Raw genomic sequence first — 13,600 nt, forward strand, 5'->3', positions numbered from 1 at the left:
GTGGACTTCAAAGACTCCAGGAAATCGGTTGGAGGGAAAGATGATACCTTCTTACGAAACTGCAGCTGCATGAACAGTTGTTTGAGTTTGATGAATAAGCAGGACACATTCCCGTTCTCGTTCATCATTAAAACTTCTTTCTTGAAATTCTTCGTCATGAACAACACTTGTAAAATGCTATTCATGTAACAAGTGTTTCCTAAATTATCCAATCCAATTTTCTTCTCTAGATTTTCAGGACAACTCTCTACTGATTCGTAAGGAAGAACACGTTTCACAGAATCTCCATGAGAACCATTTCTCAAGCTGCGATCGATCCTTCCAAGTGAAAAAGGGTTTCGTAGAGGGATCGATTCGGCTCTTGCTTCAAGAAGCGCTTCCACTGAAATGGTACCAATTCTACGAGGAATGCAACTCATTTTTTGGGGCCAAGAATGACCTGAGTCCACTGACCGCACTGAAAAAGAAGAAGGTGGATCAATCACTTGTGAAATAACCTTGATATGAGACTGATAAATATCCACATATTTTGGCTTGTTTCGAAGAGGTTTCAGTTCCGTACTGAAATTAGGGCAGTGCATGATCTCATCAAAATTATGTGAAGGAGGAATAGTTCCAAGTACTGAAGCAGCATTGCCACGTTGAATAGCAATACTAATTCTTTCTATCAAAAAAGAGGTAGAACGGTGATCTTTCGTTGCTTGGCCTATTCTCCTTCCGAGTTCATGAACGAATAACAGAGACTCCGGGCCATAAACACCAAAAGTTTCAACCGCTACTGGATGAAACAGGTAGTTGTTTCCAAGATTTTGGTATTTTTTCCTTTTCAATTTCTCGCCAGACAATGCTGCAGTTCCAGCAGACTTGGAACTTTCGGCTAGATGGGAAGCCGCGACCGTGTCAACGCGAATTTGTTGTATTTATTTTATTTTTATCGTTGTTTCAACACATTGTAATAATTTTATAAATTCTCTACAATATTTATATAATAATTTTGTTATTCATTTTCTCAAATTGTAACTTTGTAATTATAAGGATCTACATTACTTGTTTAACATACTTAGTTAACCGTGTAAATGGTTTTTAACTGTTAGGTAATAAAGGCTGTTATAATTATTATTATTATAAATTTCCCAGGGTCTTTTAGAAGATGGACAAGTAGAAAGCCAAAAAACTTTTTTCAGAAGTACTCGGTAATCTCTCCAAAAAATATTCCTTTTCCAATAATAACTGTTTCGTCGACAGAACATGCAGTTTTGGGAAACTATTATGGGATCCACCAATATACAATTTTTGTAGAAATAGTCAAATTCCTCAAAAGAATTACAATAGTAGTAATATTTAAATAATGGAATTATTGCAACTTGTCGACCGTTATCAGAAATCATAAACATGCTTATACCTACATTCGAAAGGCCAATGAATTATATTTACTAGACATCAAGTCCTTGCAAGGATTTTTATAATCCAGCCATGTGGTAATCTGTTACTATTTCCAAAAATGTTTTTCTCGGCTAATCACGTATCGTGATGAATGCACATCATCAAATCGTTTTGAAAAAGAACGTGAGACAGACGTAAGTTCTTAATGTCGATCTTTCGACACATGCTCCATCAACGCAGTTCACTTATTTATAATTACGGGTTTTGTGAGAGATTCATAAGCAAGGCCGATAGCTTAGTTAGATAAATGGCATGTCAGTCAATTCTGGGGTGTAGATGAATATACCGAAAGTAAATTTGTAGTCAATAAACATTAGTCAGTTCGTCTGAATTTTTTTTCTTATAGTCAATAAACATTATAACGTTTTTCTGAATTATTATCCCGTTTGCTTGAAGGTGGTTGACAAAGTTTCATGATGAATTTCATTAGCTCGGACTTCCATTGTCTAATATTATATAAAATGATTTGAAATCCCTGAAAGAACTAAAAAAGGAAAAAATAAAGAAGAAGAATAAAAATGAGAAGCTAGAAAACAATTATATTAAGCAAAAAAAAACTGAAATGAAATATAAGTGAAATGACATGGGGAAATTTTGCAGATTGGGGTGTTACTACAAAATCATCCTCACAAACCAATAGCCTGCCAATTGAAGTACGTAGACCTGAAGAAATCAATGACTATTTTTTAAACGTGGCTGAACATTCAATGGTAAATAATAACACCCTTTCATTCCACAATAATAATAAATTGCACGCTCCTATGAACTTTTCCCTTACCGATATATGTGATAATGATATTTTGACTGCTATCAAAAAAATAAAATCTAATGCTTCAGGTATTGACAATATAAATATCACGATGATTTCTTTAGTGGTAGCACACTGTATTGATGAAGTTAAACATATTTTCAACGAGTCCTTCAGACAGTGTATCTTTCCAGATGTTTGGAAGGTTGCTAATATAATTCCAATTCCGAAAAAGAATGCACCTACCACGTTCAGTGACCTACGCCCTATCAGCATTCTGCCCTCATTCTCTAAAATATTCGAGAAACATGTTTCCCGACAAATAAGAGTTTTTCTTGAAGAAAATCGAATACTCCCGCACGAGCAGTCTGGGTTTCGCAAAAAACATGGAACACAGACTGCACTCTTGAAAGTAATCGACGATCTTGCGAGATTCAAAGATCAATCAAAAGTCACCATTTTAGTACTGCTTGATCAAAGTAAAGCTTTCGATTTAGTTAATTTCTATTTACTCATCAACAAGCTAAAGTTTATAGGATTCGATGACATTTCTCTTAAATGGATAACCAACTATCTCACAGGCCGATCACAGAGGGTCAAACTGGATGATTACTCATGGTCATCCCTAAAAGAAACAGTCTCAGGTGTACCGCAGGGAAGTATTTTAGGACCCTTGATGTTTTTAGTGTTTATTTTTGATTACCCCACTTTCTTATCACATTGTCAAGTACATCTATACGCAGATGATATACAGCTATATTTGTCTTCTCATAACACCGATACAGAAAGTTACGTGGCCAATATAAACACAGATTTGCACAAAATATTCCTATACTCGGAGAATCAGGGACTGAAAATCAATTCAAATAAAACTTTGGCCTTATGCATAGGGTCTCAGAAACAAATAGTAGAAACTCAGTGTAACTTTAGGCTCACTCTCGATAACGCAGACATTGACTGGGTAGACAGTGCTAAAAATCTTGGCGTAACCATAGATAGCTCTTTGTCTTTCCACGAACATGTGACAAACATTTTCAAAGTATCCTTCTTCAAACTCAAATCGCTATATAAATTCAAGTATCAGTTATCAGAAGAAATGAAACTCAGGTTAGTTAAAACTCTCATTTACCCCCATATCGAGTATTGTTGTTCGGTGTATTACAATTTTTTGCCGAAATATAACAAACAGAAGTTACAACGTATACAAAATGCCTGCATGCGATTCGTATGCTGTATACCATATGGTGAACATGTCACCCCATTTTTGTTAAAAATGAAGGAGCTGAATATGAGGTACACAATCCAATATTTGATAAAAATGTTTTTATTTAAGTTGCTTCAAACTAAAACACCTAGTTATTTATATAGTTTACTAAGCAGGCATTCTAACATACATATGGTCAATTTGAGAATTAACTCATTCAACATACCTAGACACCCTACTTCCAAATTTCAAGGATGTTTTTCTTATATAGCCCCTTCCTATCTGAATGAAATTTTACATCTTTCAAATAATAATATTCATCAATTTAAGAAAGAAATAAAATCACAGATGCTTACTGCTCAGTGCTAATTTAAAAGATTTAAAATTCAATGTACGGTAGTGCAATGAAATTGTTAAATTGACCAAAATAATTTTAAGAAAATTGAGAGTTATCAGCAACTAGATGATGTATTATTTTTTCTCTTCTCTATCATTGTTATGCTACCAAATGAGTATGTTTATAATTATTTTCTTACACTTACTGTATAATTGTTGGGAAGGGTGGAAGATAGATAGCCTTTGGCTAACCCTTTTCCTTTTATGTATAAATGTATTTTTATGCAAAATAAACGATATTATTATTATTATTATTAAATAAAAAACAAGTAAAAATGAAACAAATTAAACAAAAAATAAAATTGAAATTAAAAAAGTTAAGAGATTTCAAGCCAAGTTAATTCACGACGTTTCGATTGTTAGAATCCACAATCGTCTTCAGGTGATGACTGGACCGATTCCTCCGTGAGCTGACTATTTATAGGTCATTTGAGTACTTTCATCTATCTCTGCTTTCCTTCTTCCGCTTCACTGGTTTAGTGGGAGATGACCGTTTTGGCGGGAGTTGGCCATTTTTCGCTTGATTATGGGTTTCCATATGTTGTGTATCTCTACGCTAGCTTGGCTGAATACGTTTTGGATAACATTGAATTTCCTCCTAAACCAATGTTCCTCTTTGTGCATGATCTCAGCTTGGGACCATTCGATGTAATGTTGATGGGTCCAAACATGCTCTGCTATTCCTGATTTGCTGGTTTCCCCTCGCTGTGTGTGTTTCTTGTACTCGGCAATGCGAACATTCAATGGCCTCTTAGTTTCACCGATATAGGATTTTCCGCACTCACAGGGTCTCCGATAAATGCAATTCTTGGAATCGCAGTCCACGTTTGGTGGCCTGGTTTTCGTGAGGCTGCTACGGATAGTGTTTCCGGATCTGAAGCAGATTCTGATGTTGTACTTGGATCCAATTCTTCGTATCTTTTCCGATAATCCTCTGAAATAGAGAAGTGCAAGAACTGGTTGTGACGGCTTCTCTTCCTTTCGGAGCTCCTGCTGTCTTTTAGTCAAAGTCTGTTCCACCATCGCTTTGGAGTAGCCTTTTTGTTGAAGATCATTTTTGATGATGTCTAGTTCCTTGTCCAGACCTTCCTTTGTATTACAGAGCCCAAAAGCACGGTCTAACAGAGTCTTGATGATTCCTCTTTTAGTCGATTGATGGTGGTTGGATTCGTGGTTCAGATACTGTCCGTGTGAGTGGGTTTTCGGTATACAGATGTTTCCTACTTGGTCGGTCGGTAGCCAAGCGGTTCGACGTGGGTGCTTTGTTCACTCACTCGAATTGACTGGTCGGTGGTTCAAGCCCTAGTCTAAATGATTGATTTTCACTTGCTATCGTCCAACCCGTGTTAAACACTGTCGGTCGTCTTCACCAATACGTCTAAGAATGGTAATTCCTTGTGGGCTTAATATACTTGTTTTTTCAGCTATTCATACTTATTCTTCTTCTTTAATTTTCAATTCTTTTTTTTATTATCCCGTGTTCTGTGTTTTTGATCCTCACAAGGATTATTCCAAAAACGTTTCGGCAAAGTCGCATTTGCCGTCTTCTGGTGATGTCTCGAGAACTAGACTGATCTACTCGAACTCTGCTAAGTACTAAGTTTTGCTTTTGGGGTTGTGGGGTCTGTTTAAATTTGTGGAATGACAAGATGGATCTCCATGTTGCTGGTAATCATCGCTCGTCATCCCTCTTGTTCATACTTCTAGGTCGTTTTTCAAATTCGATAGCTTCTCTAATAGTTCGAGAGTAGAAGTTCTCATTGTTTGATAGTATTGTTGTTTTCTCGAAATTGATGTTGTGTCCTGTCGCAAATACATGTTGAAAGAGAGAAGAAGAGGTGACTCTTCCCCACTATTCCCACAATGCAGGAAATTACTTTTCGACAACGTCTAGTCAGGCTAATTTTAAAACAGTTCAATTTCAACAAGGCGTCTGATCCTGATGAAGTGCCCGTGATCGTACTTGAAAAGGAAGGGGTTTTTTCTTCTTGTTGGAAGATTGCTTGCGTTCAGCTTATTCCCAAAGAGGGCATCCTGACATCAAAAGTCAGGAAGTACATTTGATTCCATCGAGAGCAGTACATATCAGAAATACGCGACGGACTGTGGCTGCTCATCATTTTGAGGTTCGACTCAGTACACCTCAATATTCACTGTTCAAACACTCTTTCATTTGGAAAACTGCGTTTATGTGGAATAAACTTCCTGGAAAAGTTTTTCCAAATGAATCTAATCTCCAGCGATTCAAATCCAACTTGAATCGCTACTTTCGCACAGGAACCGCTCTCAGTACTTGTGTTTGTTCTTGCTCATGTTGATTCACCTGTTGGTTTGGCCGATGTGAGTCTCGTCACAGTCATGACATGGTACTTCGTAAACTCATTAGAACTCCAGTGGTATCTGATCCTTTGGATTACGGAGCATGGACCTTAATGTATGGCTTATGAAAGCGGCTTCGAAAATCACACAGAAACTGCAGAAAATTCAAGACACAGCGGTCATAACAACCATACTACCTACCATGTATTGAAAGAACACATACAAAATCTGCATAGTTCTCCAGAACGTACAATAAAGTCCATGTTTGTCCGAGTCGCACCAGCTTTTTATTCTTTCCATGTCTTCAGTGGCATCTTGGGCAAGTTCTATAGGATCTTTTTCCTGCCACAGCGAAGCGGAGTCATCTACAAGTAATGTGATGTGAGCAGTTATGTCCAGCAGTGTGATATCATTAATATACAATGATAACAAGATGGGCCCAGAGTGGAACCGTGAGGAACACCTGCTTGTATTTCTTCTAGACTGGAGTCTGTTGAAAGTCTACAAACTGCGTTCAATTGCTGGAATTGAAAATCGATACCTTCCAAACGAGTGAACGGATTTTCTAAAAGAATAGAGAATTCAATGAGAAGAAATTGGGGGATGAAAATCCCGTTGGAAGGATGGAAAGTTTGCAAGAGTTTTTGAAACCATGAGATGCATATGAAACAAAACATTTTGAGTTTCATAGATATTTATACCATAGATATTCTGTGCCAGTACTGGAAAACATTTTTCATTTCTACAATATTTTTTTGTAGATTTACCGTGCAGAGTTTTAAAAAATTGTTTCTGAGCTTTTTTGTCGATAACAATTTGTTTCGTTTAAATTTGATATCTCCTATTTTGTAAGGCTTGAAAGCAATAAAAACAGAAATTTTCTCAGGTGAACTTTGGCAATTCATTTTGAAAGACCAAGCCGACCTATATCGTAAAATTAACGGCTTGATCATCGCCATCATTTCTAAACGTTTACACCTCCGTAATTGATAGTATCGGCATTTACGATCATTATCTATATTCATTATATAGTCTGAGATGCCGCTTTTAATATCGCGTACTAATTGAACTTATACAATGATGAATTATCTCCAGAAATATATATGACAAATTTTCGTTAGCAAATTATTTCGCTCATAAATAACAAAGAGTATGCAATCATTGGGTCTAGCTTAGATAATAACTGTAATAACTAGAACAATTAGTGTTGTTTTGTGAAAACACCAAGGAAATTGTTGACATGTGGAATTAGGTTCGTGTGGCGATTGAGGTATCTCTCAGTAAAACGCATCAGAAAAGTCCAATTTTCCATAACTCTGGCGCATAAATCAGGCTGAATTTGAACGATGGCTTGGGTTATGTTGCATTTGAGGACCGCTGTTGTTTGTGGCTTATTCACATACATTTGCGACTAAGGAAACCCTCACAAAAAAAGTCTAGCGGGGTCAAAAAGCTTCCTCAAGCAACTGAAAGAGTTGTATTGCCAATTACATATGCAGGAAATTTTCTGTGAACATTCCTGCACTGACGCCTGTCGGATATAATCCAACGCCCTTCGTGGTATTAGCCAGGGGAGTAGTTGTTTTCTGATAGGAGTCAGTCCATTAAACCTACTGTGTAAGTAGATAGAGACTGACTTGAACGTTTGAAATTCCATTTGCTTTAGATTTCCACTACAAATATTTCAGATTTTCTGCACAGCATGAAGGTGTAGATACTGCTTTCAAAACCAACAACAACTTAGGCATGCACATTGAGAATAACAAAGATAAAAGTTCAGTTTCAGAAAAATCAGGAGTGTATAAATTATCGCGTGGGTCATGTCCGATGTTTTATATAGGTCAAACTGGAAGAGCGTTCAAAGCCCGCATAAAGGAACACAAATATAGTCTCGAGAGTGGATAAATAAATTCCACATATGCCACTCATTTAATCTCAGAGGGACACGAGTTCAAACATGAATACAAGCCCCTCCATTTCCAGAAGAAAGGTTTGAAACTTAACCTGTTGGAGAGTATGGAAATAAACAAATTCAAAAACTCTCAACATCTCATGAACGATCAAACTGAATTAAATAATTCGCCATTATTGAATATGTTCATTTGCGGGTAAAAATAGTTAGGTATATTTTCTGGTATACTTTCGGAAAATTTAGTGATATAGTTAATGAATTTATTGTTGAATATGCTCATTTGCGGGTAAAAATAGTTAGGTATATTTACATTTAACTAGATTAATTATTTAGGCACACGAGTAAGTAATAGGAGGTTAGAGTAATTTAGAAGTAACTCTCAGTTTATGCTTGAGGAAGCTATTCTATAGCGAAACACGTGTCGCGGTTTTGTAAAACCCTTTCTAGTGAAAATCATACGACAACTAATTTGACAGATGGCCGTTATCAATTGTCAAAGTTTGGAAATTCCTGTCGGAAGACCCTATATAAAAGCTATTTATAGGTTATTTATACAAAGCGGGACCGTGGAAATCATGTAGACAACTTCACAATCATTTGATAGTTTTTGAGTTTATCGCGACAGGCAGACATAACATGTGACGTTATTAGTACATAGCAATAAACAAACTAGGAGTCAAACAGAAGGGTTTCACTATTCAAAATACCCACTACATCAAAATATCGAACTGGAACATCTGGCGTAGGTGAAGAAAATTGTTTTCTTCATCTCCTGTAGACGCAAACCTGGTTGGTGAGGAGTATTTCAGTTCTGGTGTTTGGGAAAAGTACTCGAGATCGAATTTCTGTTAATGTTTCAATATTCTTGCTATGACTGCATTTCTAATTCTGAAAACTGACAGAATATTTGACATCACTGCGGAATAGTTATTCGACTTCAAACAATAACAAACCGTAAAATATTCATGCGAAATGAGGCGAAGCGAAGAAATATCAATGGTTGGTAACGGTCATTACGTGTACCGGTCGGTGTACATACTTTGTAATCAAAGAGAACCGCACTCTTCAGTTTGTTGTTTACTGCCTTCTAATGATGATACATATACAGACTATCGATGGATATGAGTGAAAGTATTTCGTTTGCAATGAAAATTGAAGACTTTGCAAATTTGAAAACATAAAACATATTCTGATAATATGAACCAAGAGATATGCAAGAAGAATTGAGGTTATTTTGAAGAAATTATTATAACTACCATCTGATGAACGATGTGATCACAACTCTGTCACCAAGTTAGAACTCATATAAAAGCCGCAGAGATAACCTCACTTCTGCGGAAACACAAGGATAAGCCAATGCATGGGGTCTTCTTCAATAACATTGACGACCTTGGCTTATCAAAGCGCCTGACTTTTGCTTTCCCCAGGTCGAGTGGGCTGAAGTTGGAAACTGAGGGGTTCATCATGACTTGCTAGGATAGGTGTCTTCAACACCTTAATCTACCGCAGTCGCGTGATGGGTATCGAGGTTCCTGACACAAGGTGCAGAGCCTAATGCACTTGCTATCAGCATGTCCAGCATATGCAGTCTCGGCTTATATCCATCGACATAACGCGGCCCTTAGATATTGACGAGACACCAGTGTTGCCCTACGCTCCGGGGGATATTGAATCCGTTGTGGGGAACGAGAAGTTCCCCACAACACATGGAGTTTTTTCTCAACACCAAACCGTTATTTTAACACCTCGACACGTGTTTCGATCACCAAGTGGTCGTCTTCAAGAGGAAGATTAATCTTCCTCTTCATCTTCAAGAGAAAAATTAATCTTTCTCTTGAAGATCGTGTTGGTGTTGAGAAAAAACTCCAGTATTATTCGTATTTTTGAATGTCTAATAGAAATACGTGGGATAATAAGTTCTAGAAACCCCGCTATACGACAACAGGAGACGTTCAGAACAGTGGTTGGATACCAACGAGCCACCCAAGCACTTCCCAAAGGTGAAAACCCACCAAAAAAAGACCATGGTTACTGTATGGTGGTCAGCGCCTGGTGTGATTCACTATAACTTTCTGCAACGGGACCAAACTATCACAGCAGAGTGCTACTGTGAGAAAATCGAATTTAATGGTATTTAACAGCTCCTGAGCGATGTTCTTGCGATGTTTTTTGGGTCAAAATTCAGCAATTTTGGAACGAACTTCGCTGACACACGCTTCATGTGCAAAATTTCCAAAAAGATTGCATGGCATGATCCAACCAATATTCCGACATCCTCAGCAACTTCTCCAATAGTGATTCAACGATTTTCTATAACAATTTTCCCCACTTTCTCAGCATTTTCGTCGGTTGTTGATGTTCTGTGGCGTCCAGTGCGAGCGTCCTCATTTACATCTTTTCGACCTTCTGTGAGAGACTTGTACCACTTGTAAACATTTTTTTGACCCAGTGTACAATCACAGTATAACACTGTCAACATTCAATATGTTTTTGAGCACTCAATTCCATGTTGTCACAAAATTTTATGAAAATTTTTCATCCATTTTTCTCGATAGCAGAAAATCGCTGAACACGTAGAACACTAGTATGCCTCACCAACAAATAAACATGCTTGCCAGCTGAAAACAGTGTTGCCAACTAGTAGAGCTATAAAGTCGCTACACATGAATCAAAATTCCGCCACACTGCTTCATATTCCGCTACGCTTGTATATCTGACGCAATCAGTTGGCTCATCCGCCCTATTCAAAATTGAATACCACAGAACTTACAGTTTGTAGTTTGTATACCGTTCAGATACCACCAAACTGAACTGTCACTAATGTAAGCAATCAGGATCATTTTCAACCGCGCAACTCAGTAGATTTTTGAAAGCTGTCGTCTCGACCAAATATTTCTTAGCTTGAAAAAATGATTTTGAAAAGTAAAAATAAAAATCAACTTGTTCACGTACGTATAGTCACACTGAGCTCTTGGACGATCATTCGCGACAGGACTAATCCATCCCTTCAAGTTGGAATCAGACAAAAAATGTTGACAAAAAATTTGTTTCCAAGACTTTTTGTATTTTTTGAACATATCCCATTCCCGTCAATTCCGACTGCGATAGCTCTTTCGTTCAAGTCATAATCAGATGAACTATCTTCTATTTCTACTGTAATTTGTTTCATATGAGTTATAATACTCAAGACAGTCGAGACTTTTAGTTTCAAGGAATTGGAGGTTATAAGGTTCATGATATAAATGAAAATATTCGAAAATGTTCTTCTCATTCATCATGTAATGACCTCACTACTAAGACTATAACGTATTATCTGTCAGCTTCGAGTGCTGTCTGCGAATAGCCTTAGTTACTGAGGCCATTGAATGGAAAAGAAGAAGGAGAGTGCTGTCCACTGCCTCTTCTTCTTCCATATTTTTTACAATATTGATTATAAAAAATTCCGCTACTTTATGTTCAAATCGTCTACGCCCCTACCGTCGAGCAAATTTCGTTACAGTAGCGGAATTCCGCTACTCTGATTGAAACTGTTAACAAATGTTCGAGACAAGTGTACCAACATTAAGAAATGAAAAATTCCTAATGGAATGTACGAAGACCGCGAAATTTGAAAATCCACCTAATTTTTTAAGCATTCCACGTATATTTGCGACGTTTCTTGGATATTGTGGGGTATTCATCTTGAAATGCATGTTAAATAGCATGTTGATGAAGTAACCTTATTTTTACAGACGAACTTATTCAATTTCTTCACACCTCCATCAAAGTTACCCGTTCATTAAGGCCCGTGTAATTATTCTGCGATTAGATGTTCTTGCACATCAACTATTGAAATCCGTTTAGGCGAAAACGTTTCGAATAATTGAAAGTACATACCATAACTGAAATGTACTTATCATCTATCATTAATTAGTCAAGTATTGTGTTGAATGGTGTTGAACGTCATCGATGAATGTTAAATTTTTCTGAGAAGCCATGTGAACAAAGAAAATTGTCTCCATTGGAGTGGCAAAAACCCTGATATTTCTTAAGAAGGACGGCTGTTAATTTAACTTTTTTCCCGACTTGATAACTCGTCCAGTTTTTCCAAGTTCCCGAAAAATTATGCAGCTTCATGGGCTCATTGATGTTAATCTTGTTCCTAAAAACTAGTTTGTACAAGTTTCCGTAGGAAGCAAACCATCTTATACAGACATTGTCATACTTATGATGCACTATTTTGAACCTTTGGCCTTTGGAGTTCTGTATCTGTATCTGTAGAGCAGGGAGGGTGAGTGTAGGCCCATAGCACTTAGGCCACATGTTACCCATTGTACATCCTCCCGAGGAGTTGTCCTCCTGAGTCATCGTCCATCCTGTCCTTTCCAGGAAGGTGGACAGGTCGCTGGGAGACATCTTCTTTATATCGGCAGATGTAGGCCAAGACTCGCCGAACACACACTCTCTTATTGACGATAACTCCGGGCACTCACACAGGACATGCCTGACACTCTCATCATCCTGTTCACACATCCTGCATAGAGGTGTGTCCACTAGCCCCATATTATGGGGGTGTTTCCCTAGTTGACAGTGGCCAGTCAGAAATCCTAGTGTTTTTCCTGGTCATTGCCAAATATTTCTTCGGCGCTAGCTTCCCAGGGTCGCCCAAGGTGATCCTGGCATGATAACATCCTTTGATTCCATCCCATCTCTTTAAGGATTAAGCATGGGTGTAACATTTGACTAGTTCCGCAATTGTCGAAGTCATTGGGTGCCACTGGGTCCTAAAATTCTTAGTCCAACCGCTTCCTTGGCTGAAGAGTCGGCAATGCGATTACCTTTACTCCTGTCGTGCCCTTCAACCCACCTCAGGATAATGTCATTATCTACCGAGGCTTTGGCTAAATCTTGGTGGCACTCTAGTACTAGCCCTGAGGTAACACGCTGTCTGTTCAAGGCTAATAGTGCTTGTCTGCAGTTTGTCTGCAGTCTGCAACTGGAGTTTTTTCCCAACACCAAATCGTTATTTTTAACACCCGTATTTCGATCACCAAGTGATCATCTTCAGAAGACGAAGAATAATCTTTCTCTTGAAGATGTACCTAATAGACAGTAATAGACATTGTCATACATAGTTCCTCTACACACCCTTACCAGCTTAAAGTACCTGCATTCAATAGTATGCTTCACAGATACATAGACATTCAAAATGACCAACAAACTTATTCTGATAGAAATCTAATTACTCAAGGAGTTCCACAGGGGTCTATCTTAGGACCAATATTGTTCTTGATATACGTGAATGACCTTCCACAATCACTTGGTATAGGTCTAGTATGTCAATTCGCAGATGATACGTCGGTAACAGTGTCTGGGTCTGATTCCAAGAGCTCTCTCCAGAGGGTTATCTGAGGTAGCGTAAAAAAGGTTCAGGTGGTGTTCGGAGAACGGATTCAAATTGGATACAAACAAAACAGGACTAATCCACTTCAGAACTTTCCAAAATAGACAGGAGTCGATCTATGTCAAATTGGAGCATAAATCTATTCCAGAAATGAACGATTTCAAGTTTTTGGGGGTCACAGTTGATAGCAGTATC

Source organism: Leptinotarsa decemlineata, unplaced genomic scaffold, assembly GCF_025532065.1.
Source record: "Leptinotarsa decemlineata unplaced genomic scaffold, Ldec_3_MD MMD2_tig00002974_RagTag_RagTag, whole genome shotgun sequence".
NCBI lineage: Eukaryota > Metazoa > Arthropoda > Insecta > Coleoptera > Chrysomelidae > Leptinotarsa > Leptinotarsa decemlineata.